The sequence below is a fragment of the Moschus berezovskii genome, chromosome X (genome assembly GCF_049115385.1).
Source record: "Moschus berezovskii isolate FMDL1 chromosome X, NW_MosBer_1.0, whole genome shotgun sequence".
NCBI lineage: Eukaryota > Metazoa > Chordata > Mammalia > Artiodactyla > Moschidae > Moschus > Moschus berezovskii.
Window position 1 is genome coordinate 35,420,879 of NC_142488.1, and position 27,410 is coordinate 35,448,288.

The 27,410-nt window shown below is 40.7% G+C and overlaps 1 protein-coding gene across 1 annotated transcript in view; it reads right to left on the reverse strand.

Annotated features, from left to right (window-relative positions):
• PRRG1 (proline rich and Gla domain 1) overlaps positions 1 to 26,969 on the reverse strand; it is a 145,446-nt gene extending 118,477 nt beyond the window's left edge. Inside the window, exon 1 of the mRNA XM_055437907.2 lies at positions 26,825 to 26,969. The gene's annotated coding sequence lies outside the window, so the exon portion shown is untranslated. The remainder of the gene's footprint in view (positions 1 to 26,824) is intronic.
• Positions 26,970 to 27,410: the final 441 nt, after the last annotated feature.

The window sequence follows — 27,410 nt, forward strand, 5'->3', positions numbered from 1 at the left end:
AACAATGAGGATCCAAGTACTTAAGAAAATTATCTCACGAGCCATTCACCTCCTTGGAAACTGCTTCTGAAATGTCTCAATGTCTTGCTTTAGCTACCAGGGAAAGCCAATCTGAGGGAAGGTTCCATCTGCATACCAATTTCTCCTACTAATTGGAGGAGAAAATTCTCTTTGGAAAAGCATTTCACCAAACTTCATATAAGCATGAGGGTTCTAACACCTCATACAGTTTATTCTAAACCAGATTTTCTTCCTGTTCTTACCACCCAGACACTGAAACACAAGGCAAATCCCATGGAAATATAGCTCCTTACCACCCTTTGAGCTGAATGAAAGATTCGTCTACCTCAGAGATGGGAGAGTAAGACCAAGGGTCACAGTGGATGTGGTCTGGTACAGAACCAATAGGAATGCAACTGGGTGCCAAGAAGAATCAAATATAAATCTATTAAATTATAAAGGAATCTTTCAGAATCATCTAGGGGAAAAAAATGAAGTCTGCTGGCCACATGCATGAATATCCATAAGAACATTCTTTGGCCTTACTTACCTTGTTATTCTGGTCTATAATTGTTTTCACATTTTTAGAGTTCACTCATGCAATTAAGGCCTCAAGGCAGCTTTGGGGCACTGGATTTCAACTCCAGAATGGGGGTGCATACAGGGGGATCCACAGCTACGGGTCACTAAAGCCAACAGCAAGATAGCTACCATGGCCCCTTTAAAGTCCCAAGATTTCTCAGGATTCACCAACCTGCCTACAGCATTGAGTCAGTGCAGGCCTAGGGCAAGAGAACTCGATGAGTTTCTGAGTTACAATGCTGAATACCTGGATTAATCTCAGGAAATAGCTCCATATGGCATCTTTTACTATAACCACTCTGACAAGTCAATGCCAAATCTCTCATTTTAGTGACAGGCCAACATGGCGGCTTTGATCTCATGCAATCTCATTCAATAGTGAGCAGTGCAGCCCATGATTTACCATAACGCTTTACCAGAAGAGACCGCACATAATTTCTTACATGTGAATTAACAAGAGGGTAATGAGCTAAAAGTATTATGAGCTGTATTTTGATGAATTTTAAACTTTGCACATATGCAGACATATATACAGAACACTTTAACCTCATTATTAGTGAAAGTGTAATTCTTTGCTCTTCTATCATTGTAAATTCCTTGATGATTTCTACAAGCCTCCTAATTACTATATGCATTCTTAAGGTGTTCAAGTTAATAATCTCATTTACTCTGGCTATTCTACAAGGTTCATACAAAATGAACTTCATTTAATTACCTAGCTCACGATTCCCTACAGTTCTTCAACAAATGAGTTAGTAGAAAGAAATAACCACAGGAACTTCCTCCCAAATATTTCAGTTATATAGCACAAGGTATATCATAGACAAAGTAATCTTTGATTTAAAATGGCTTGAAATATATTAGCTGCCTGTTTGCATGATTATAAATCACTAATATATTTCTTTAATCATTTATGAGATAATCAAAATGCTCACTCTTAATTTATTAATGAGTAATTTATTATGATGAAATATGATTTACTGAACACAAGAATTCTTGCCTGGGAAATCCTATGGACAGAGGAGCTTGGTAGGCTACAGTCCATGGGGTCACAAAAGAGTTGGGACACAATTCAACAACTAAAAAACAATAACACTGTACTAAGCAGAGCAGAATCTAGCATTTGACTCAAAATATCAATAGCAATAAATAGGTTTTTTAAAATCTCCACAACTGATGAAAAGTAATTCTATTTTCAATGCAACTTAGTGAGGTGGGATCATATATGTTGTTCATAGCCCCCAAAGGATGCTGTTTATCTCTAAAATGTCTCCCCCCGGACTTCCTTTTGTATGGAAAACCAGAGGTTGGACATCACAAGATTCTATATCACCAATATTAACTAAAGGAACACATGGTCCTGGTTTATAAGAGACTATTCAGTGAATTGGTTTTTTGCCCTCCAGAAATACTCCTCAAAACTTTCCATTTCTGGACATGATAAACTCAGAACCCATAGGACTGTTTCCCTCTTCTGCATGAGCGTACACACACACAGACACACACACACAGCACAAAGCCTAGGAATGATAGAAAGAAAAACAAATTTAAGGTACACAGACACACACACACACACACACACACACAGCCTAGGAATAATAGAAAGAAAAACAAACTTAAGGTACCGGACAGTGAGCAGAAGCATACGGACTCTCACAAGAACTCACAACTGCTGGGAGGGACAGACACAGAAAACTAGATAAATAAGTTTTAGTCACCATGGCTTTCAGCCTGAGGCTAAGTCAGCATTTGTGATGAACAGTAGCCAGTGAAGGACAGGGCACACATGGGAAAAAACTCGGCATTATCCTGGCCTAGGGAACCAGGAAAGATGAGTTGGAAAAATGCTGAAGAAGTAAGGGAATCCCAGGAGAAGGAGAGCCAAATGCTGTCTACCCATATCCTGAACAACACTGGTAATTGAATCCTGAACTACACTGGTATGAAATAAATGCAAAGCAAAAGAACAGACTCAGTACTGAGACTGTAACTGCCATCTAGAAGGTTCTGGTGAGCAAAGAGAAGCAGACAGACACTGGCAGACTGTGCACTCACTTGAAGGAGGGGAGATGGTGAGCGTTTTAGTCTGGGTCTAGGTGCAGCTCAAGTACTCACAGCAGAAGCAAGCAGGTGGGAAAACCCTAGTCATTCAGCCCTGGAAAATCAGGTAACAAGAATCCAGAAAGTCATAAGCACTGAAGAGAAAGAGCCAAAGAGTAGATCCCTAATCCCTGATTACCCACATCTCTGACTAAACCCTGAACAACACTTGCACAGACTAGACTCTTAACAGCCATCCAGAAACAACAGATCTGAACAAAGACAAGAGCTACTACACAAGAGTTAGCTGTTCAAGCCCAACCAAGAAAACTGGCTGCTAAAATACAGTACTTATTGGATAAACATCATATAGTCCAGTATCTACTGAATTTTATAACACTCATGATATCCAAGATACAATCCCAAAGTACCCAGCATACAAAGACTATATATAATAATAATAATATATTATATTATATATTTATATATATATATAATTATATATATATATAATACACACATAATACAACACATTATCAGGAGAAAAGAAAACCATTCTAGTCCAACTCCTAGATGAATTGCGACGTTGGAACTAACAGACAAGGATGCTAAAGTGGCTATCCTCAACGAAATCCAAGGAGACCTGCTTTCAATTCATAAAAACCTGACTTCTGACCTTGGCAAATAAGGACCTTGGAAGTTGCCACTCCCACTTCCACAATAAGAAAAGTGGTGAACAAACTGAAAATCAACAATTCTTTCTAGATCTATCAAAGTACAGGGCAAATCCTTCAAAACTGGAGAGACAGACAGGTCCATTTAGAAAATCCAATGTATCAAAGCAGAAAGAAGCCCAGGAAAAGAAAACTCCAGAACCAGAATCAGAGAGAATGTGAAAGTGAATAGTGAAATTCACTCAGCCGTGTCTGACTCTTTGTGACCCCATGGACTGTACAGTCCATGGAATTCTCCAGGCCAGAATACTGGAGTGGGTAGCCTTTCTCTTCTCCAGAGCATCTTCCCAACCCAGGGATCGAACCCCGGTCTTCTGCATTGCAGGCGGATTCTTGACCAGCACAGGCACAAGGGAAGCCTAGAATCAGAGTAGAGAACCTAAACTGTAGTTGATTGCTAGAGGCTCAGTGTGGATAAGTTTGAGAATTAAAAACTTCAGTGGCAGGGGCTGCTGATCTCAGGGGGACCCTAATACTTTTGTGAGTTTGACTACCAGGAGCCCTACCAATCTCACAGGGAAGATCAGAGAAAATTTCCTCAGGCTTCCAGCAGGGAGAGGGGGGGAAAATAGCCATTGTATAATAAGCCCAGAACATTCTCTACCTCTTAACGAGGCCTGTCCTCAAGAGAAACTATTTGGGGCTTCCCTGGTGGCTCAGTGATAAAGAATCTGTCGCCATTGCAGAAGACATGGGATAGATCCCTGGTCTGGGAAGATCCCACATGCTGTGGAGCAACTAAGCCTGTGCACCACAACTGTGGAGCCTGTGCTCTAAAGCCCAGGAGCTGTAACTACTGAGCCCACATGTCACAATTACTGAAGCCTATGGTTTTTCCCATAACCATGTATGGATGTAAGAGTAGGACCATAAAGAAGGCTGAGCACCGAAGAATTAATGCTTTCAAACTACGGTGCTGGAGAAGACCTTGAGAGTCCCCTGGACAGCAAGGAGATCAAACCAGTCAATCCTAAAGGAAATCAACCCTGAATATTCATTGGAAGGACTGAGGCTGAAGCTGAAGCTCCAATATTTTGGCCACCTGATGTGAAGAGTCGACTCATTGGAAAAGACCATGATGCTGGGCAAGATTGAAGGCAGGAGGAGAAGGGGACAACAGAGGATGAGATGGTTGGATAGCATCACCGACTCAATGGAAATGAGTTTGAGCAAATTCCAGAAGATAGTAAACGATAGGGAAGCCTGGTGTGCTGCAGTCCATAGTGTCACAAAGAGTCAGACAAGACTGAGCGACTGGACAACAATGTGCCCTAGAGTCCATGCTCTGCAACGAGAAACCACTGCAGTGAGAAGCCCATGTACCGCAACTAAAGAAAAGCCTGTGCAGCAATGAAGACTCACCGCAGCCAAATAATAAATAAAATTATAAAAAAGAGAGAGATTATTTAACAAAGCCTAGTCAACCTTGGCATCACTAACTCAATGGACATCAGTTTGAGCAAGTTCCGGGAGTTGGTGATGGACAGGGAAGCCTGGCTTGCTCCAGTCCATGGGGTCGCAGAGTCAGACATGACTGAGCAACTGAACTGAGTTAACCTCTGGGAAGTGAAATACCCAAAATACCCAAATACCCTGTTAGTTCTAATCCCCTTTAGCCTTCCACATGGGGGAAAGAAATCACCCAATTCCAACCCCATTTAGTCTTCCTGTCTCATCTAAGCGGCTTTCCAGGTGGCTCTAGTGGTAAAGAACCCACTTGCCAATGCAAGAGATGTAATCTAAGGGGGAAAAACAAAAGCTGAGAAGTAGCTGTGAAGGTCACAGTGCAGGGGTACAGTTTCACTGAAAGACTGAGACCCAACCTTAGGATTATAAAGCACTTCGTCTCTCCCTGCACCTTCCCACCTCATCAATAGAATTCTTGTATAATGACAGGCGAATAAAACTGAAAGTATAGCACATCCCAGACCTTATTTAAGAATAAGTCCCTAGGAGAACCTGAAGACAAGAGGAAAGTGAAAAATAAAGATACCAGAGGAAAGTTTATCCTGACACCTACAGCTACAGTAAATACTACACACAGCCTAACTTTTGGCCAGACTAACATCAAACTTCACACTAAAGGCTTATTTATCTCAGTTCCTATTACCCAATACGTGATGTACAGTTTTCAGCAAAAAATGTCAAAGCATAATAAAACAAAACAATCTAGTTAGATGAGACAAAGAAAGCATGAGAACTGGATTTAATTATGGCTGAGATGTTGTAATGATTAACTGATGAAAGCTTCAGCAGAGATACTAGAAGTCTCAGCAGAGAAACAGAAACAATGAAAATGAAACTTTAGAACAAAAAATACATAATTTCTGAAAAAATATCACTAGGTTGAGTAACATCCAAATGGATATGACAGAGGAATAAGTAAGAGAACTTAAAGACTGAACAATAGAAATTACAGAAGGTGAGGAATACAGAGAAATAAAATGAAACAAAATGAACAGGAGCTAAGAGACCTGCTAAATGATATTATATAGTCATAAATAAATGTAATTAGAATACCAAATGAAAAGGAGAGAGGAAAAAATTTTAAAGAAATAATGGATGAAAATTTCCCAAAACTGATGAAAGAAATTCATGGATACAAGATACCCAAAGTAGGGAATAAACCATTGTAAGCCAAAGATGAAGAGCAAATCTTGAAAGCAACCAGAGAAAAATGGCATATCACCAATAAGAAAACAATGATCTGATTAATGTTTAACTTCTCATCAGAAAACATGGAGGACAGAAAGACAGGAGCCAACATCTTTAAAATCTTGGAGGGTGGGGGGAATGTTAAGCCAGAATTCTATATCCAGTACACATACCCTGAGGAGGGAAAATAAAATAAAGATACTTTCAGATCTTTAATTAAAAAAATTAAAAGCATCTGTCACTGGTAGATCACTATAAGAAGTACATTTGTTGGTAGCAGACTTGCCTTGTAAGAAATACAAAAAGTTATTTAGCTGTAAAGGAAATGGTATCAGATGAAATTGGGATACTCAAATATGAATAAAGAACATCAGAAGTGATAAATGGCAGAATAAAAACAGAGGACTATATTTTGCTTTTTTCCTCTAAATTATTTTATAAATCAAGAAACTGTCTAAACCTGAAGTGATAAGAGTCTTGTAGAGTGTGTGCGTACATTTAACACCTATTAAAAAAAAAAGAACAGAAATGTGGACATATAAGTTTGTAAGATTTCCATGTTTTACTTGAAGTAGTACATTATTAACTAATGTACCAAGTAGTACATTATTAACTAATTAAGTGGACTGTGAAAAGTTATGCTTGTATATTGTAACCCCTAGGGCAGCCACTATAAAAATAGTACAGACAAGAATAGCTAAAATATCAATAGACAAAATAAAATAGAATTCTGAAAACATATTCAAGTCCTCTACAAATGTGGCAGGAAGAAGAGAGGAAGGAAAAACAGACATGTAGAAAATAAAAATAGAAATATTTGGCATAAGCCCAATCATGTTAATCATTACAATTAAGAAGTAGAAACTGTCAGAAGGCAAAAATGAAACAAACTACACAAGTCTATGCTGTTTACAAAATATTCATTTTAAATATAAATACATGGGTTAAAAATGAACAGATGAAAAAATATACCTTGAAGAGAGTAATACGCAAAAGGCTAGAATGACCATTAACATCACAAGACAAATTTTAAAACCAAATGTATTATCAGTTATAAAGACCTCTTCATAATGACAAAAGGGTCAATTTAACAGGAAGGGATCAACCTAAATGTGTATGAATTTCGTAACAGAATTTTCAAGTATATGAAACAAGAACTGACAGAACTGAAGGGGAAAAATAGGCAATTCTCCAGTTATAGTTGGGGACTTTAACACTCCTCCTTCAGCAATGGATTGAACTAGAGGAAAAAAAAATCAGCAAAACCACAGAAGACCTGCACAACATTATCAGCCACTTTGACTTAATATATATTTATAGAATGACATAACCAATAATGGCAGAACACATTCTTTTTCAGATTTACATGGTATAGCTACCAGGAGAGATCATATTCTAGGTTATAAAACAAGCCTCAATAATTTTTTCTTTAAAAAAAACTGAAATCATATGGAGTATGTTCTCTGACCACAATAGAATCAAATTAGAATATAGTTTTAGGGCACACAGGACCACCCTCAAGCTTGTGATTCACCAAGAAAGAGTCAACCGCAGGTTATACTCACGGCTAAGATTTATTGCAGTCTAGGGTACAGGGCGGAGAAGGCAACGGCAAGCCACTCCAGTACTATTGCCTAGAAAATCCCATGGATGGAGGAGCCTGGTAGGCTGCAGTCCATGGGGTTGCTAAGGGTCGGACATGACTGAGCAACTTCACTTTCACACATTGGAGAAGGAAATGGCAACCCACTCCAGTGTTCTTGCCTGGAGAATCCCAGGGATGGGGGAGCCTGGTGGGCTTCCGTCTATGGGGTCACACAGAGTTGGACACGACTGAAGTGACTTAGCAGCAGCAGCAGCAGGGTACAGGGTAAAAGCAAGAGAGAAAATATATGCATTGGGTAGAAGAATCCAGAGAGGTCAGACACACACTTTTTCATACATTCTTGAAACAAAATACAGGGACATCTGCAAAATATCTCTGCCCAGGGAAGAGCAGAAAAAGCAACTGAGTCTCAGTGTTCATGGCTTATGTGAAGGGCTGGTCATACAGGCATATCCAGCCATGGGAACTGACACTCAGGACCCCAACAATGAAACTAGGTATACTTCACCAATCTAGATGTTTGCACAAAGTAGTTCTGACAAACAGGTACAGCATGGTCTATTGCTCCTGGTGTGCAAAACAAAATCAACCATTAACATGAAAACATGCAGAGGGCCACATTCCCAGGTATTAACCAAGAGTATGGTTACAGGTTCCTTTAGAGACATGAAAAGTTAGCACCTAGGCCCCCTGTGTTACATCTTCCTCACAAATACCAATATGTAAACAAGGAAAATCCTACATATTTGGACAGTAAACAATAAAACTCTAAATAACTATTGGATCAAAAATCAATTATACATATACTAACTTCTCTTCTGAAAGGGGTCTGATATATTGAAAGAGTACTACATTATTAGAACAAAAATTATAGGACCATGTAGTGGAATGTATATGACTACATTTGGATGAAAAGTTTTCAACATGGGAAAACACACAAAAATTTAAAAAGTAAATGACAAGAGAAATTAGACAATATTTTGAATTAAATGGTAATAAAAGTACAACATAAAATCTGTGGAATGCAATTAAAGTTGTGCTTAGTGGGAAAGTTATAGCCTTAAATGTCTACATTTAAAAAAAAACTCTAATGCAAAATCTAGAAGTATTCCAGAAGAAAATTTCAAAAATATGTAAGTAGAAATTGCCCTCCATATTGTTTTATAATGCCAGAATAGAAATGTTTTGTGGGTGCTTGAATGGTGAAACATTTGGTGTTTTTGGAAACCAAAATATCACAAAATCTATCAGCAAAAGAACCACCTCCTGAGTAAGAATGTACCATTTAAAGTACACCATTCTGAGCAGGCCCAAACAAGGTGATTAGTCCTCATTTTCTACCACACTTCAAGAGAGTCAGAGGTCGGGAGATGGGGAAAGGGAGCTTCAGAATTTGTGTGGTCTTTCCAGTTCTATAAATAAGGCTTTCTAAAAAGCAGATATTGGTCCTTTCCTTGGGCTGGAAATGTGAGAAAAGGGTAATTCCAATAGAAAGGCTCTGTTCACCTACAAACTGGGGGCCCCACTCTGCTCAAAGACAAGTACAAAGGCTCAAAGAGTACACCATGGTACATCTAGGAGCTGAGGGTTTGGCCAATGAGAGCCCCACAGCCTCACTATGTCACAGAGTCAACATTCCCAAAGCACCAATTCAATGGCTCACGAGGTCACAAGTATTATTAGTGCAGCCGCTGGGTTGGCTTGCCACACTTCCATAGATTAGGCTGGTAAGGAGACAATGAGTTCAAATGGATTCAGACAATTTGTTACTTACACACACAGCAAAACCAAAATCAGTATGTGTCAGTGTACCAAGTACTTAATCCCATAGGCTGACATCAAACAGGAGGGGCCCAATGACAGATGTCCAAGCGATGTGTCATGCTGCCATCAAGGAGCCACCTCTAAATGAAACCCAAGCAGTTTTACAGACCCACACGGACACCAGAAGTTGTACTCCACGGGGAAAAAGACGGAATCCTCTGCCCTCAGCTGAATGAGGAGATGGATGAGAAACGGACTTAGGATATTTCCCACGAGGTATGTTACAAGAAACTACCTCATGACAGCTCCGCACCAGGCTGCTTATCTCCCCTTGCTCCAGGAGGAACCATGGGGCGTTTCACCAAGACTTGACTCAGACTATGGTCAAGCACTGCCCATGGGGCCTGAGTGAAGACATGCAAGGTGGCCTGGGTGCCACACAGAGAAGCTTTTCTACAAGATGCTGATTTTACGTGTTTTTACTAGAATGATATTCAGTGCCAAGATTTCTGAAGCACTCGCTAAGGAGAAACACTGAGCACTTCAGCTGAGCCCTGAACTAAATAAAAGAAAAGTGATGGAGGAGTAAGGTAAATGTGAAGTTTTTAACAAAATAACCTTTCACCTACTCACACAGGCTAATGGAATTAAGCACTCCAAATACAAGCACCCTTGAAGCCGGGGGTCTATTTGTGGGAGGTATGTGGAATCACAATGAAGAAAGCGGTATACCAGCCCTGTACACTTTCCCAATCACTCACTCTTGGTCCTCAGAAGGATGTTCTCAGGATTTCATAATATTCCATGCAATTAATGCTGCTGCTTCTGGTCTAACACAGTAAGGTCAAGATCAAGGGGCATGATTCTAAAGCAATCAGCGCACTATAATCAGAATCATCTACCCCACACAGTGCTAGAACCTTAGGTTGTCCACAAACCTACGTCAGAGCTCTCTGTGACACTCTGCCTTAGTCCTTGCTAGCTGGGGAACCGACAACAAAATGAGTTGGAATTAAATTTCTTTAAATACAGATATGGACAGACATTTGCTTTCCTGGTAGCTCAGCCGGTAAAGAATTGACCTGCAATCCAGGAGACCCCAGTTAGATTCCTGGGTTGGGAAGATCCCCTGGAGAAGGGATAGGCTACCCACTCCAGTGTTCTTGGGCTTTCCTGGTGGCTCAGACAGTAAAGAATCCACCTGCAATGCAGGAGACCTGGGCTTGATCCATGGGTTGGGAAGATCCCCTGGAGGAGGGCATGGCAACCCACTATAGTATTCTTGCCTGGAGAATCCCATGGGCAGAGAAGCCTGGTGGGCTACAGTGCATAGGGTCACAAAGAATCAGACACGACTGAGCGACTAAGCACAGCACAGCAGAGTATGGACAGACACACAGTAGATGATCACATAGCAACTAAGATTCACCTATGACAACATGGAGCTTAGATGTACATTAACTTTTGGTCATGTTAATAGAATCCACAGCTTTCATCAATACTACATAAGAAGTTCTAGTAAACATTTTGGAATAAAAAGAATAAAATTTTTTTTATAAATTTCTCTTTAATGTGACTAAATATAGGAAAGAAATGCTTAAGATTTCTTTACCAACATTATAGAGACAGTGTCTGACTTTTAGGTTGTTTGAAGACATTTCATATACAGCTTTGGACAAATGGGTCCCACATAAATGGGATAAAGGAAAAAAAGAAAAGCAAAACCACATGCCATTGTAGTAATGTAACAGGAAAAAACAACATTATCAGCTAAAGTCCTGTGGCACTAGCACAAAAAGGGGAAACCATGGATAGGCCCAGAGAAATAGGTAAGAGTGAACTGCACAGTGTCACTGGGAAGGCCTCCTGTGAGGACTGGAAGTCACAGGAAAAATAACTCACAAAAAAACATATGGTCTATCATCCAGCCAGGAAAGGAAGAGACAATGGGGGAAAAATCCACACAGACCTTGAGAGTTCTGTGGACGTGACGATCAGAGTATATTCTCCCACACATCACACTTGAAAAAGGAAGGTCAGAAGAAAGAGGCCTCCTGCTCCTGTCATCCCTACTTGCATCAGCAAGGAGGAAGAGAAGGTCACCGGCACAGAAAACAATTGGGGGCTTCCCTGGAGGCTCAGTGGTAAAGAACCTGTCTGCAATGCAGGAGACGTGGGTTCGATCCCTGGATCAGGAATATCCGCTGGAGAAGGAAATGGCAACCCACTCCAGTATTCTTGCCTGGGAAATCCCAGGGACAGGAGCCTGGCGGGCTACAGTCCATGGGGTTGCAAAGAGTTGGACACGACTGAGCGCAGCACAACACACACACAGCACAGCACAGAAAAGGACCAAAAGACAAAACTTGTTTGGCAGAGGTGATGCAGACCACAGCCCCTGAAGTTAGGAGCCTTAACTCGAGGTCAAGACTGCTATTTCTCCACAGCAGTGGCTAAGGGAACCCCACATGGTCACATTCGTAATTATACTCAGGCCACTTCTTACCAAGAGGTCTCTGTCCTGAATACAGAATCTCCTCCTCTTTAACAATACGAACCACAAAGGAGAAGCAGAGATACATACATGGGGCAGTGGGCAGGGGGAAAAGTTCTAAGACATTTTAGTTTAAGGTCGACAGTCATTTATATGACCCTAGGTCGTTGAGGAAAAATTTTGCATAAAAATTCTGATCTATTTGTGGGAATTGTCAGTGTGCAGAATGTAGCAGGTTATGAGAAGGAATGGCATTATCGAGGGAAAGGGCAGCAGTCAAGGAAGGAGTTTTTAGCAGTGAATCAGTGAGAGACTGAGTAAGATGAAGTAGGTAAATGAAGCCTTTACCGCAAGTGGAGTTCAGCATAGGATATCAATTACTCTTTGAGGGAATCAAAGGACAAAAACATCCATTAAAATCTGTGTTTGGGACTTCTCTGGTGGTCCAGTGGTTAAGATTCTGTGCTTCCAATGCAGGGGGCATGGGTTCGATCTCTGGTCAGGGAACCAAAGTCCATATGCTGTGTAGAGGTCAAAAAAAAAAAAAAAGCTCATCTTTTCTTCACCAGAAGACTATATCTATCACTTAAACACTTATATTCATCATCATGTTCTAATAGAAGGGTACACTGGATAATCTAATTCAACAATATTTGAATGAACAGTGTCATCAATTCAAAAAATATTTTCTGAGCACCTACCCCATGCCTGTTGCTGTGTTAAGCACAGAGAGATTAACCTTTCTAACAAATTTACACAGTATCCTCTCATTCATTCATTCAACAATGATTAAGCACTTAACGCCTGCAAGATCATGTCTGATGCTTGAAATGCATACATGGTAAGTGTTCAATATACATTTTCTCTTCCTCAACACCCCAAAGTGACCTTGAGCTCTTAAGCTTGCTGAACTGCAGTGTCCTTGGTATAAAAGTGGTTGTAAATATCATATCCCTTACAAGGTAATAAAAATAATAAAAGTAAAATGTCTGGTACAACATGGAGGGGTTGTCACTGCTGTTACTATCATTATTAAGGAAGATAATCCGTGTCACTTGAGAGATGAGAAGAAAAAACTAATGTGGGCAACCTTCTGAATAATGAATTCAACTATATTCCTGTGAAGGACAGGGTTGCTAAGAGTGTGCTTGGGTCCCAGAGGAAAAAAGAAAACCCCATTCCAAACAGGATTTACCCCAGTGCCTTTCCTGGTTTTCTGAAGGCCCTGATATATTTTGCCTCTTATCAGCCCTGATGGAGTACACTGGAGGCCACCCACTCCAGTGGTGAGGAGTCACTGGATGTTCAGATTTCTGATTCCCAACCCTCACCAGGCAACAACCAAAGTAGACAAAGACAACAGAGATGCTCTGACCCCTAGCTAATGAGGCTGAGATCCTGGCAGAGAACTAGCACCAGTTCAACAGTTAACAGCTGAAATGCAAATAGGGAACTCAGGCAGAAAAGCAGAACCCAACTCAGAAAGGTTAGGCGTACACAACCTTTAAAGAAAGTGAAGAGGTCAGTCTTCAGGGGTGGGTGGGGCTTTATAGGGGCTTCCCTGGTGGCTCAGACAGTAAAGAATCTGCCTGCAACAGGAGACCCGGGTTCAATCCCTAGATCAGAAAGATCCCCTAGAGAAGGGACTGGCGAAGCACTATGAAGTGGTACATGCAGGCTAGCAGCTTTCAGTATTTGTGGATAGTTCATATTAATGCAGCAAAAATGTGTATTTTCAGACTAACTGCTTATGAGCCTAAAGAAAGAATTTTTATTTTTACTCCTCTATATAATAATATTTTCTTGATAAATCCTAGGGAAAAAATGAGTGAGAAATTGAAGTATGATAAAATTACACAGGAAAGTAAATATATTCTTGCCAAAAATCATTATTCTGCTCCCATGAGTAATACTAACATAGAGGAAAAGACTAGGAATATATTCCATTAACTTTTTTCTGCAGTGACAGCAAATTTTCAACTAGGCATGTGTTTCTAACTTTGCCAGCTTTCTCTCTGAAGCAAACATGTCAGACAGGATTACTGTGGTAAGTTAGTCATATGGATTTTTTTTTTCAAAATGGTAATGCATAACATTAGAAACCAAACCACAAAGAACAGGCTCTCTAGAGCCAGACTAGAGCCCTTACACAGAACATACAGTGCTTTGAATAGGTTTTGTCGGTCAAAAAGGAGGAGTTTGGTTACCTAGGATTCCAGGAAATAACATGTATCGTCTAGGACACAAAGAAGGGAAAAAATAGAATGCAGGGAACTTATTCCAAGTCAGGAATATAAAATAGCATACCCTCTCCTAAAGAAATCCTAGGTTCTAAATTATGAGGCACTGAAAAATATACTTAAGAAGCTCAAATTGTTATTTCAATTCTGGCCCATTTAACCACCAAGCCTTTAAAGAAGATAATGAATACTATCAAAAATTCATATACGTAAGTATGTGAATGAGCTTGAAAAGAAGTATATCAGCTATTACCACACCATAATAGAGAAAGAAAAGCAACCATTGAGCATTTTTAAGAGCTCTGATTATCCCTTCCTTGTGGAACTTTATTCAACTCTCATTTTATTATGCTCAATAATATTCCTGAGAGATATTTATGCTTCTAAAGGGTAAAGCACACCCCTTTCACAGCAAAAGTGCTCAATAAATGTTGAATAAAAGTTTGACATACATTGTATAAAGCCACTTCTTTAGGAGACGCTAAAAGTCAACTTCCACTGACAACATGATTTCTATGGTCCCCAACATTTTTAGGATAACCCAATCACTGCTATCGTAGGAAAGGTGTTGCAACACCAAGAGGCTGTCTTCTAAACCTTATGAAGAGGGAGAAAAATCAAAACAAAATCAGAGTCTGATATGGCAGGAATGTTAGAATTATCAGACCAGGAATTTTAAAATACTAGGAATAACATGCTATGGACTTTAGACTTCTCTGGTGGCGCAGTGGATAAGAATCTGTCTGCCAACGCAGGGGAAAGGGGTTCGACCCCTGGTCTGGGAAGATTCCACATGTCGTGGAGCAACTAAGCCTGTGTGCCACAACTACTGAGCCCACACGCCCTAGAGACCAGGAGCCGCAACTATTGAGCCCATGTGCTGCAACTACTGAAGCCTGTCACCTATAGCCTGTGCTCTGCAACGAGAGAGGCCACCGCAATGAGAAGCCCATGCAAAGCAACAAAGACCCGGCAGCAGCTAAAAAGCAAATATGACGTGGGCTTTAATGTAAAAAGTAAACAACATGCAAGAAAAGATGGATAATGTAAGCGGAGAGATGGACATTCCAAGAAAGTATCAAAAAGAAATGCTACCAATCAAAAATGCTGTAACTGAAATAAAGAATGCTTTTGATAGGCTTATTAGGAGAATGGATACAGCTAAGTAAAGAATTTCTAAGCTTGAAAATATGAAAATAGAAACAGCAAAAATGAAAAGAAAGGAATATCCAAGATCTCTGAGACAACTACAAAAGATGTAACATATGTGTAATGAGAATACCAGAAAGAGGAAATAGAAGAACAGCAGCAGTATTTGAAGTAATAATGAGTGAGGATTTCCCCAATAAATGTCAGATACCAAACCATAGATCTAGGAAGCTCAGGGAACACCAAGCAGGATAAAATGCTAAACAGGATAAAAGCAAAACAAAGAAAAAAACCAAAAGCAACTGAACTGAACTGATGTCTAGGAATGCTATAGTCAAACTGCAGAAAATCAAAGACAAAAATTCTGGAAAACAACCCAAAGGAGGGGAAAAAAAAAGTACCTCTAGAGGAACAAAGATAAGTTGACCCCTGAACAACCTGGATTTTAACTGCCCAGGCTCACTCACATGCAGATATTTTTCAATAGTAAATACTGAAGTACTACATGGTCTATGGTTGGTTGATTTTGTGGATGCAGAGGAAATGGAGATATGGAGGTATGGCCATAAGTTATACTCACTTGAATTAATCCCCACGTTGTTCAAGAGCTAACTATATATCTGACATTTCCTCAGAAACCAAGCAAACAAGAAGGGAATGAACAGAAATACTTGAGAGTGTTGAGAGAAAAAAATTCACCCACTCAGAATTTTGTACCCTAAGAAATTATCTGTCAAAAGAGAAGGAGAAATAAAGATTTGCTCAGACAGGCAAAAACTGAGGCAACTTTTTGCTAGTATATCTACCTGACAAGATTTGTTAAAAGTTCTTCAGAGAGAAGGAAAATAATATAGGTCAGAAATAAGGAGCTACATAAAGAAATGAAGAGCATCAAAAAATGAATAACTAGAGGTAATATAAAAACTTTTTCCTCATTCTTAAATGATATAAAAGATTACAATTTGTTCAAATTACTAGCAACAATACATTCAGTTATAAATACTTATATATGCTTATGTATAAGTGAAATGAATAACAAAGATACTAGGAATAGAAGGGAGGAATTTGGAATATTTTGTTATTATACAGTACTTCTATTACCTATGAAATGATACAGTAGCAAATGCTATGGTCAACCATTAAAAAACGGTTGTTTTTTTTTTTTTAAGTTTACTGATATGCTAACAAATAAGAGAAAATGGAACCATATAAAGTGTCAATTAAAACACAGGAAAAGTATGAAAGACAAAAACAGGAACAAAGAACAACAAATAGAAAGCAGTAACAAATATGGTAGTTATTAATCCAACTATATCAATAATCCTTTTAAAACATCAATGATCTAAATATAACAATGAAAAGACAGAGTGTCAGAGTGGATGAAAGAATAAAACCCAAATATATGTTGTCTACAAGAAACACATTATAGACAGAAAGACACACATAAATGAAAAGTAAAGGGATGGAGAAATATACCATGCTAGTAATTAATCAAAGAAAGCAGAAGCAGCTATATCAATTTCTGACAGAGCTACTTCAGGCCAAGGAAAGTTGTCAGAGATAAGAGGATAATATTTTAACACTGTGACAAAACGGGTTGATTCTTCAAGAAGACATAACAATCCTTAATGTATGCACGTAACAACAAAGTGTTAAAATGTATGAGGCAAAACCTGTCAGAACTGCAAGGAAAAACAGATGAATCTCCTATTATTACAGACTTCAACACTCCTCTAACTGAACTGGACAGATTTAGCAGGCATAAATTCAGTAACTCTATAGCACCACCAATCAATTGGATATAACTGATATCTAAAGACGACTTCATCCAACAACAGAATTCCCATTTTTCTCTAGCTTGATGGAATATGCACCAAAATAAACCAGGTTCTGGGACATAAAATGCAATCTTAACAAATTTAAAAGAATAGAAATCATACACTGTCTGCTCTCAGATCACAATGGAATTACACCAGAAATCAGTAAGATAACTGCAAAATCCCCAAACACATGATGATTAAACAACTCACTCTAAACAACACATGAGTTAAGCAAGAACTCTCAAATTTTAAAATATTTTGAACTATATGAAAATAAAATTTACCAAATACTATGGAATGCAGTGAAAGCAGTGCTTAGAGGAAAATTTATAGCACTGAATGCATACATTTAAGGTTCTTTACCTCTAGTGCCACCTGGGAAGCCCATTTAAAGGAAAAAAGCTCTAAAAATCAACAATCTAAGCTTCTACCATAGAAAGTTAGAGAGTGCAAATTAAATTCAAAGAAGCAAAAGAAGAGAAATAATAAAAATTAGAGCAGATATCACAATGAAACTGAAAACGAGGAATGAAAAGAGAAAATAAAACCAAAACCTGCCTCTTTGAAAAGATTTTTTTAATTAATAATCTTCTAGCCAAGCTAAGAAAAAAAAAAGAGACAATACTTGAAATAAAAGCCACCACTATAGATTGCATGGAGACATTAAAAGGTTAATAAAAGATTATTATGAACAAATCCATTAAACCAATTCCTTGAAAGAGTCAACCTGCCAAAACTCATACAAGAAGAAACAGATAATATGAATATATATTATATATTAAAGAAACAGAATCAATAATTAATAACCTTTCAAAAAGGAAAGCAACAGGCTCAGATGGGCTCACCTGTGAATTCTATCAAACCCTTAAGGAGAAACTATACCAATTTTCGACAGTCTCTTCCAGAAGATAGAAACCAAACCAAGGGAATACTTCCTAACTTATGAAGCCAGAATTACCCTAATACCAAAACCAGACAAAGACATTACAGGAAAAGAAAACTACTGACTAGTATCTCTCATGAACATACCTGCAAAAACCCTCAACAAAATATTAGCAAATCAAATGCAGCGATGTATAAAAAGAATTACAAACCATAACCAAGTGAGATTTATTCCAGTTATGCAATGCTGATTCAACATTTGAAGATCAATTAATGTAATCCATCACATCAATAGGCAAAAGAAGAAAAATAACATGAACATATCAGCAGATGCAGAGAAAGGACTTTACAAAATCCAACACCCATACATGATTAAGAACTCTAAGAAAATTAGGAGTAGAGGTGAACTTCCTCAACTTGTTAAGAATATCTACAAAAACCTACAGCTTAACACCATAGTTAATAGGGAGAAACACAAAGCCTTCTAGCTAAAATAAGGAACAAGGCAATAATGTCTTCTCTTACCATTCTTTTCCAAGTTATGTGTGTGTGCTCAGTCGTGTCCAACTCTTTTGTGACCCCATGGACTGTCACCCACCAGGCTCCTCTTGTCCATGGGATTGCCTAGCCAAGAATACTGGAGTGAGCAGCCACTCCCTTTTCCAGGGGATCTTCCTGACCCAGGGATCGAACTTGCATCTTCTGCATTGGCAGGTGGCTTCTTTACCACTAGCGCCACCTGGGAATTCCTTCCCAAGTTACACGGATTGGTAAGTAAGAAATCAAACTTTTTTCACAGATGGCATTATCGACAATGTAGAAAACCCCAAAGAATCAACAACAAAGACTCCTGGAGCTAATAAGCAATGATAGCAAAGTTGCAAGATACAAGATTAATATGCAAAAGTTAGTCAATTCCCTGAACACCAGTAATAAATAAGTGGAATTGGAAATTAAAAATATATTACCATTTATATTAGCACTCCACAAAAAATGAATTACTTATATATAAATCTAAAAAAGCTTGTTCAAAATCCATTATGAGGAAAATTCCTCTATTTGTGACCAAAGACATCAAAGGAGAACTAAATAAATGGAGAATTATTCCACATTCATGGAAATACAGATTCAATAGTGCCAAGATGTCAGTTCTTCCCAAGATGATCAATAGGTTCAACACAATCTCAATCAAAATCTAGCAAGGTATTTTGTGGATATCAACAAACTTACTCCAAAATTTATATGGAGAGCCAAGAGACCTAAAAGAATCAACTTAATACTGAAGAACAAAGCTGGAGGACTATTTTCCACTCAATTTTGCTGTGAACCTAAAATTCTCTAAAAACAGTCCATTAATTATTTTTTTAAGGAGTGAGCCCTTCTCTTTCCTTGTAATGATTGGATCTATTCCCAGAGCTTCCTCTTCACCCATGCCACTCTCCTGAATTCCACCTGGATAGCAGAAAGTCTTCTCAGACTCAGTATGCCTAGTACTGAATGCTTGGTCTTCCTTCTCTCAAATTTTCTTCTCCAACAATCTTCCAAATCTCACTAAGTGGGTACTCCATCTTTCTAGTTGCTCAGACCAAAATCCTTGGCATCATCCTTGACTCTCATCCTTTGTCATATTCCCCTTCCAATTCCACTTCCAATAAGTGAGCAGAAAATCTGGTCACTTATCATACCTCTACCATTATATTACTTTGGTTCAAGTCACCCCAACCTCTCCTCGAACTGGTCTCTACTGTTCTTGCTCCCCTTACAATTCTATATTCCACAAAGCACTCAGATTGACCCTTATGAAACAGAAATCAGATGACATCATTTCGCTCTTCAAACTTTCCATGGCTTTTCCTCTCAACAGCCTTACAATATCCTCTCAAAATGAATGGAATAGCCCTACATGCTCTTCCCACCCTCCAACACACCTTCTTACTTATGTGACCCTGTTTCTTATTATTCACTCCCACTCATTCATGCTATTCTCGTCACGAGGACTGTTTTGTGATTCCTAGCAAAAATGTCTCAAAAAGGTACCACATCAGGACCTCTATACTTGCTGTTCTCTATTCCCAGAAAGCTCTTCCTCCAAATAAATAGTTTTCTCATCTCTTAAAACTCCTTGCTGACACTGTCTTCCCTGATTAATTCAGTTCAGTTCAGTTGCTCAGTTGTGTCTGACTCTCTGCGACCCCATGAATCACAGCACGCCAGGCCTCCCTGTCCATCACCAACTCCCGGAGTTCACTCAAACTCATGTCCATCGAGTCAGTGATGCCATCCAGCCATCTCATTCTCTGTCGTCCCCTTCTCCTCCTGCCCCCAATCCCTCCCAGCATCAGAGTCCTGCCCTCCAAAAGACTCTATTCACCTGCTGATGAATATCTATAGATGCTCCACTATTCATTTTCCCTACTTTGCATTTCTCTAAAGAATACAACACTGTAACTCTACTCATATACACATACACACATGTATATATATATACACACACACACACTATACACACACACAGAGTGCACATACACCCATATTTTACTTATTTATGTTTATTTTCTTCCTCCCTCAAATAGGATGTTAGCTCCTTGAGGACAGAAATGGCCAGTAAAATACAAATATTTTATTTGATGCTATATCCTGAGTGCTTAGAATAATACCTGGCAATTGAGAGGCACACAAACATTTGTTGAATAATCATCATATACTTATGTCAGTCTTAGGGCAAGGGCTGGGGCAATGGGGTTATGACAGAGCATGCCTGAACTTAACTTCAAAAAATTCTTCTAAATGAAAAAAGGTGGAAAAAAACACAATTGTGCAACCATAAGAGGTAGCTGGAGTCCTGAACTTTAGTAACCAGCATTACTAAACTTGAAAAATCCATAGAGTTCATGGCCTATTTAAGTTCCACTGAAAAGTAGTGTGCAAACAAACCTCCCTTACAGAGTGTTCCTTCAACTTCTCCCCTCTCTGCATTTAGATTTACTTTTCTTAACTCATTCTTTCCCCCTCTGTTCTCTTGGTGCCTGATTCTAGTCCCTCCTGCTCTCTGGATCCACTTCTCCATTTTATCAATTATATCCCCTTAGCATTACGCCTTCAAATGTTCCAGTAGGCTCTTCACCCCTTTTCACAATACAGTTTTCTTGATCCCTTAAAATTCTCAAACTCCAGTTTTTTTTTCTTCCCTTCTTCCTTCATCAAGAATTTTTTAAAAAAATACATTTTTCATTGCTTCTACTTCCTGACCAACATTATTCAAAGAAGTGGCTCTTAACTAGAGTGTACGTAAAACCCTCCTGGAATTTTTTCACGCCCAGGTTCCACACTCTGAAATTCTGACTTGATCAGTTTCCACTGGGAAGACACTTTAGACAACACACTAAACCTAACTGTGTTGGTGAAAACAGCTCCCTAACAGAGTCTAATGCACACCCCCATATTAAGAACCATTATCTCAAAGACCTGCCATATGTTGTTTTTGTTCTGATCATAATAATGTTAATATTCTACCAATAGAGGAGTATCATTAAATAAACTCTTGTACCTGACACACATGAAAAACAAATAAAAAGGCTCCAATCAGAACACAAATCCAACTGTGTTCTCTCAGTTTTATCCTTTCTGAACTTTCCAAGGCATCCGATACCACTAATTTTAAGCATGCTCCTCTCTTCAATAACATCTTGGTATTTTTGTTTTGGTCTTCCCTCCTCCCTGCCAATCTGTCTTAATGCCATCTAAATCAGTGCTACTCAGTGTGGATCCAAGGGTAGGCAGCAACACCATCATTTGGAAACTTACAAGACATGAATATTACTCAGGCCCTATTCCAGACATCAGAACCTCGAGGGATGGGGTCCAGAAATCAATGCATTCTTGTGATTATTAGGCATGCTGATGTCTGCAAACCAATGTGCTAAGCCACCTGTTTTTAGAAATATGGAAGGAATCTACTCACAGGACTGAAGCGAGATGTCAACACATTCATATTTTGAAGTTAACTGCTACTGAAATTATAGTAGTTGTCACGTGTGTGTGTTTAGTCGCTCAGTCATGTCGGACTCTTTGTGACCCCATGGACTGTAGCCCACAAGGCTCCTCTGTCCATGGGGATTCTCCAGGCAAGAATATTGGATTGGGTGGTCATGACCTCCTCCAGGGGATCTTCCCAATGCAGGGATTGAACCCAGATCTCCCGCACTGCAGGCAGATTCTTCATCATCTGAGCCACCAGGGAAGCCCATAGTGGGCTTAAATAGGTGTCCTAAGAAATGGCAATTACAAATAATTGCAGCTACCGTTTTCAGGGCAATTAGTATGTGCTAGATACTTTGATGGAGAAGGCGATGGCACCCCACTCCAGTACTCTTGCCTGGAGAATCCCATGGACGGAGGAGCCTGGTGGGCTGCAGTCCATGGGGTCACTAGGAGTCGGACACGACTGACCGACTTCACTTTCACTTTTCCCATTCATGCATTGGAGAAGGAAATGGCAACCCACTCCAGTGTTCTTGCCTGGAGAATTCCAGGGATGGGGGAGCCTGGTGGGCTGCCATCTATGGGGTTGCACAGAGTTGGACACGACTGAAGCGACTTAGCAGTAGTAGCAGCAGCAGTATGTGCTAGATACTTTGATAAACTGTTAACACACCTGATCTCACTTATCAGGTGTTATAATCATCATTTTTACAGGTAAGGACACTGACACTTTGAGAAAGATGTTTAAACTCTTGCCTCCAAATTTGACACCGTCGACCACCATATCACTGTCTCCTGCAAAGACTGGGAAAGAAAAAGTCTTGAACAGACCCTAAGAAGACGACTCAGTGGAAGTGACTGAGGTTGACTGGTCAAAGAATCAGAGGAGAAACCAGAAATAGGGAAGGAAGTCTAGGTGAGGAAAGTTTTAAGCAGAAAGCCTTAATCACAGTGGTTTGGAACTTTTTTTCAGTAGTCTACAGACCACAAAGGATGTAGAACTTCTTTTTGTTTTTGTTTTTTTTTAAGTTTTATGGAGGCTACTCATTCTGAGTCCCAAGTTTTACTGACAAAACCAGACACTAACTTGGAGTGTTTGGGGGGGAATAATGGTTAATATTATTCACATATATATATTTATATTTAAAGTGCCATGAAGAAAAAAAGTTTTTACATTTAGGTGGAGAGGGGATAAATTAAATGAGGGGAGAAAACTTAGAAATGTACTAAGAGCCAGAATCAGTTTTCTGCCTTTTCTTAAAAAAACTTTTTATTAAGCTTTATCTTATTTAAAAAAGAAGAAAAAAAAATATATATATATTGGAGTGTAGTTGACTAACAATGTTGTGATGGTTTCAGGTGGACAGCAAAGGGACTCAGACATACATATACATGTATCTGTTCTCCCCCAAACTCGCCTCCCATCCAGGCTGCCAATCATGATTCTGACTCATTTTAAAAACTAAAGTATCAATTTTATTCATGTATAAACCGAGTAACCATTTGCTCATGATATTCTCTCCAATGGGTAAATCCATTTAGCAGTGGAAAGCCAGCTGTTGGGGTGAGGAGCTTGAATTGTAATGAGCAAAAGGAAGATAATTTCTGTTATGAGCTAGAGGTGACGGGAAGGCCAGGGATGCTATTGGAGTTAAGAGAACTTGTTGGCAGAAAAGTCAGGCCAAGCTTACTGAAGGTACAGTGCTGTGAAGAGACTCCCTAGCCAAATGTTCAAGCCACCTTATGATTTAGGAGGAGTATAATACAACTGATTAGTCTAACCGGTCTAATCGGTTATAGCTTCTTTAGTTCGGACTGCAGCCTACCAGGCTCCTCCATCCATGGGATTTTCTAGGCAAGAGTACTGGAGTGGCTTGCCACTGCCTTCTCCCATAATACAACTGATTAGTCTAACTGGTCTAATCGGTTATAGCTTCTTTAGTTACATTACCCTCCATGCCATCTGGTCAGCCTGATCTGCTTACAAATTTCCTAAATTCCAGTGGCACTCTATTTGTGTCTTTCTACAAATGATTAATCATTTTGCGTTGACTTTTCACTTATTTTGGTGTCAGAAGTCAACCTTAAAAAAAAATCAGCCTTTTTCTGATGTCCACGTTGCCTATATATATACACAAAGCTTTTACACCTTTTTAAGAAAAGTATATAAGTGAAAGTCACTCAGTCGTGTCTGATTCTTTGCAATCCCATGGACTATACAGTCCATGGAATTCTCCAGGTCAGAATACTGGAGTGGGTAGCCTTTCCCTTCTCCAGGTCATCTTCATAACCCAGGGATCTCCACAGACTAACACATGGGAACATTTTTCCGTGCTTATTTCTTATCCATATTCTAAATAATGGTGTTCAAACACTATAATTTCAGCATTCTGAATTTCTTCTATCATCCCATGAGCCTTATGTGATGTGAATTACTATCTTTCTAATAGCACTTATTAACATCTAACTGTAAGTGCATTTATTAGGCACTGAGCACATACCTAGCAGTAGGTACTGGAATAACACAGAAGACTGAGGTTCCAGCAACAAGAGAAAAAAGGCCAGTAGTGTCAGCTTGACATAAAAGGAGGTGATTAATACATTCTGAGTGCATACGTGTTCAGTCGTGTCTGACACTATGAAACCTCCATGGACGGGAGCCCACCAGGCTCCCATCCATGGGATTTTCCAGGCAAAAATACCAGAATGGATTGCCATTTCCTCCTCCAGGGGATCTTCTCCATCCAGGGATTGAACCCGCGTCTCCTGCATGACAGGTGGATTTTTTTTTTTTTTTAACCACTGAGCCACCTGGGAAGCCCAATACATTCTGAAAGATTTGGCCAATTTTTTCCAAGTAGTGAACTGGGCTGAATCTGAAAGGATAAATAGGAGTTCATCAGGCACTGGAAAAGGGATGTATCCCTAATACTTCTCTCCCCAAATTTGGTAATGTTCAGTTCAGTCGCTCAGTCGTATCCGACTCTTTGTGACCCCATGAATCACAGCACACCAGGCCTCCCTGTCCATCACCAACTCCCGGAGTTCACTCAAACTCATGTCCATCGAGTCGGTGATGCCATCCAGCCATCTCACTCTCTGTCGTCCCCTTCTCCTCCCACCCCCAATCTTTCCCAACATCAGAGTCTTTTCCAGTGAGTCAACTCTTCGCATGAGGTGGCCGAAGTATTGGAGTTTCAGCTTTAGCATCAGTCCTTCCAATGAACACCCAGGACTGATCTCCCCTAGAATGAACTGGTTGGATCTCCTTGAAGTCCAAGGGACTTTCAAGGGTCTTCTCCAACACCACAGTTCAAAAGCATCAATTCTTCGGCGATCAGCTTTCTTTACAGTCCAACTCTCATATCCATACATGACCAATGGAAAAACCATAGCCTTGACTAGCATTTAACTTAAAATAACAGAAAAAGAAAGAGTAAAATGACAATAATGCAAGAAGAAATCCTCCACTTTATGATGTGGGGGTTGGGACTGTGCCTTTAAACCCATTTCAGATCTGAAAGTAAATGTTTATAAAACATTATTCACAAGCAGGGGAAAGGGGTGGAGGAGGAAGAAGTTCAGTTTGTTTTATTGTATTAAGTTAAACAAATGAGTAAAAATATCAACATTTATGCTTGGGAACACATATAACTACTTTCCATAAAAACCCTATGCTTGAAAATGAAAGCCTCAGAACCTTATCCTAAATTATAAGAGTGGCCCTGGTGTTTTATATCCCCAATGTAATCTTGCGCGTGCGCACACACACACACACACACACAAATCCATTCTTAATTGAAACAATCAACCGCGCCCTAACCAGCTTCCACTTACCCTGACTTTCACACCTCCACATCCTTCAAAGTTTGGCTGAATTTATACTAGGACTGTGTCAAGGCATTAATTTAGCTCTAAGTTTTGACACACCACCTCTTCATCCTTCCTTTCAATTATTTCCTCTTAAATTCCATTAGTTTCCCATTTCTCCTTAAGGGACACTTAGAAATACATCAACAGCACAATTATAAAACCAATGGCTGCAGCCAGTCTGAACACACACACTAATTTCCACTCACATCCCTCTCGAGGGTGTTTCTACCCATGATCAAAATCAGCGGACCAGAAAGAAGGAAGAAGCTGAGGCAGGAAGGTTGCTGCCTTCCACTCCCCCTATGTCCGCCCCCCTACTTTCGCTCCCCCGTCCTCCAAGGCCGCACCGCGACCTCGTGCACTCCCCCCTCCACCGACTCGCCCCCGCTGTCACCCGCCACTGCCTAGAAAACAGTCCTAGCCTTTGTTAAAATGTCCATGAGCACAATGTACCAGAAGACGGACACATTCCCGGGGGCGGGGTGAAGAAAGTCACACGAGTGCCACGCCCTCCTTGGCACAAACCTGGGGCGACAGCCCACCTCCTCCAAATCCTCTCCCCCCCGATGAGGAATGTTCCTGGCAACTCTGCACCCCGGGACGGCAGCGCGGGGGAAGGGATGGGCCCGAGCCGCCCGCCGCTCAGGGGCACCGAGCGGGGGCTACTAAACTTGAAGCTGGGACACCCTCCAGAGCCCTTGGCGAGCCTCCCGGTCCTGCCAAGCCTGAGCCCAGACTTTCAGCCTCCGGAGCCCTTTCCTTCAATTTTTCCCCTTCCACATATCCTCGCCCGCTCCTGCCACCACGCACCCTGCTCCCCACGCAGCCGGAGCCGGACACCCTCCGGCAGCGCGGCCAATCCCGCTGCCGCATGTCTGGCAGGTTTCTCCTTACGGGACCGACGGCTGTCCCGGCCATCACCCGCACACACTGCAATCCCTCTCGGGACGCCCGGCCCGAACCATGTTCTGCGGCTGCGAGCCCCGCGCGCCCGCCACACTCACCGCGCGCCCCGCGCCGCTACTCCGCACTCTGCCTGCCGCCGACGGCGCCTGCGTGCTTCCACCTCCGCCGAGCCGGGTGGGAGCCTGCGGCCAGGAGCCGACGGGAAGGGCGGTGGGAAGCGGCGGAGGCGGGGCCCGGGAGGAGTTAGGAGAGGCAGGGCGGGGCCAGGCAGGTTGGGAAACCGAGGGGCGGGGCCCGCCGCCTGGGTACGGAAGACCTAAAGCTTGGGGCACTGGGTTAGAGCTTTCCAGTCTTGAGATCTGTTTATAAATAACACTGGCATGAGAAGTCATCGAGGGCCCTGGGTGAACCCCAGGCACACTCACACTCCAGAAAGCCCAGCTCGGCGCGGGGCCAAGCTAGCCACCCCCGGCGTCAGCACGCCTCTCCCAGGAACCGCTCTGGGTCCTCGTTACCCTTTCACCTTTTCACATGCCTGTCTCACCACGCGTTATTCCGCCCACTGGCCTCTCGCCTCGACGTGCACGGTCCTTGGCGCTCCAGAGGCGAGCCGCAGGGAAATTTCTCACCCACAGACTGTCTGTGCAGGGCACCCTAGTTAACACGTCTATGCTGTGTGAGGCC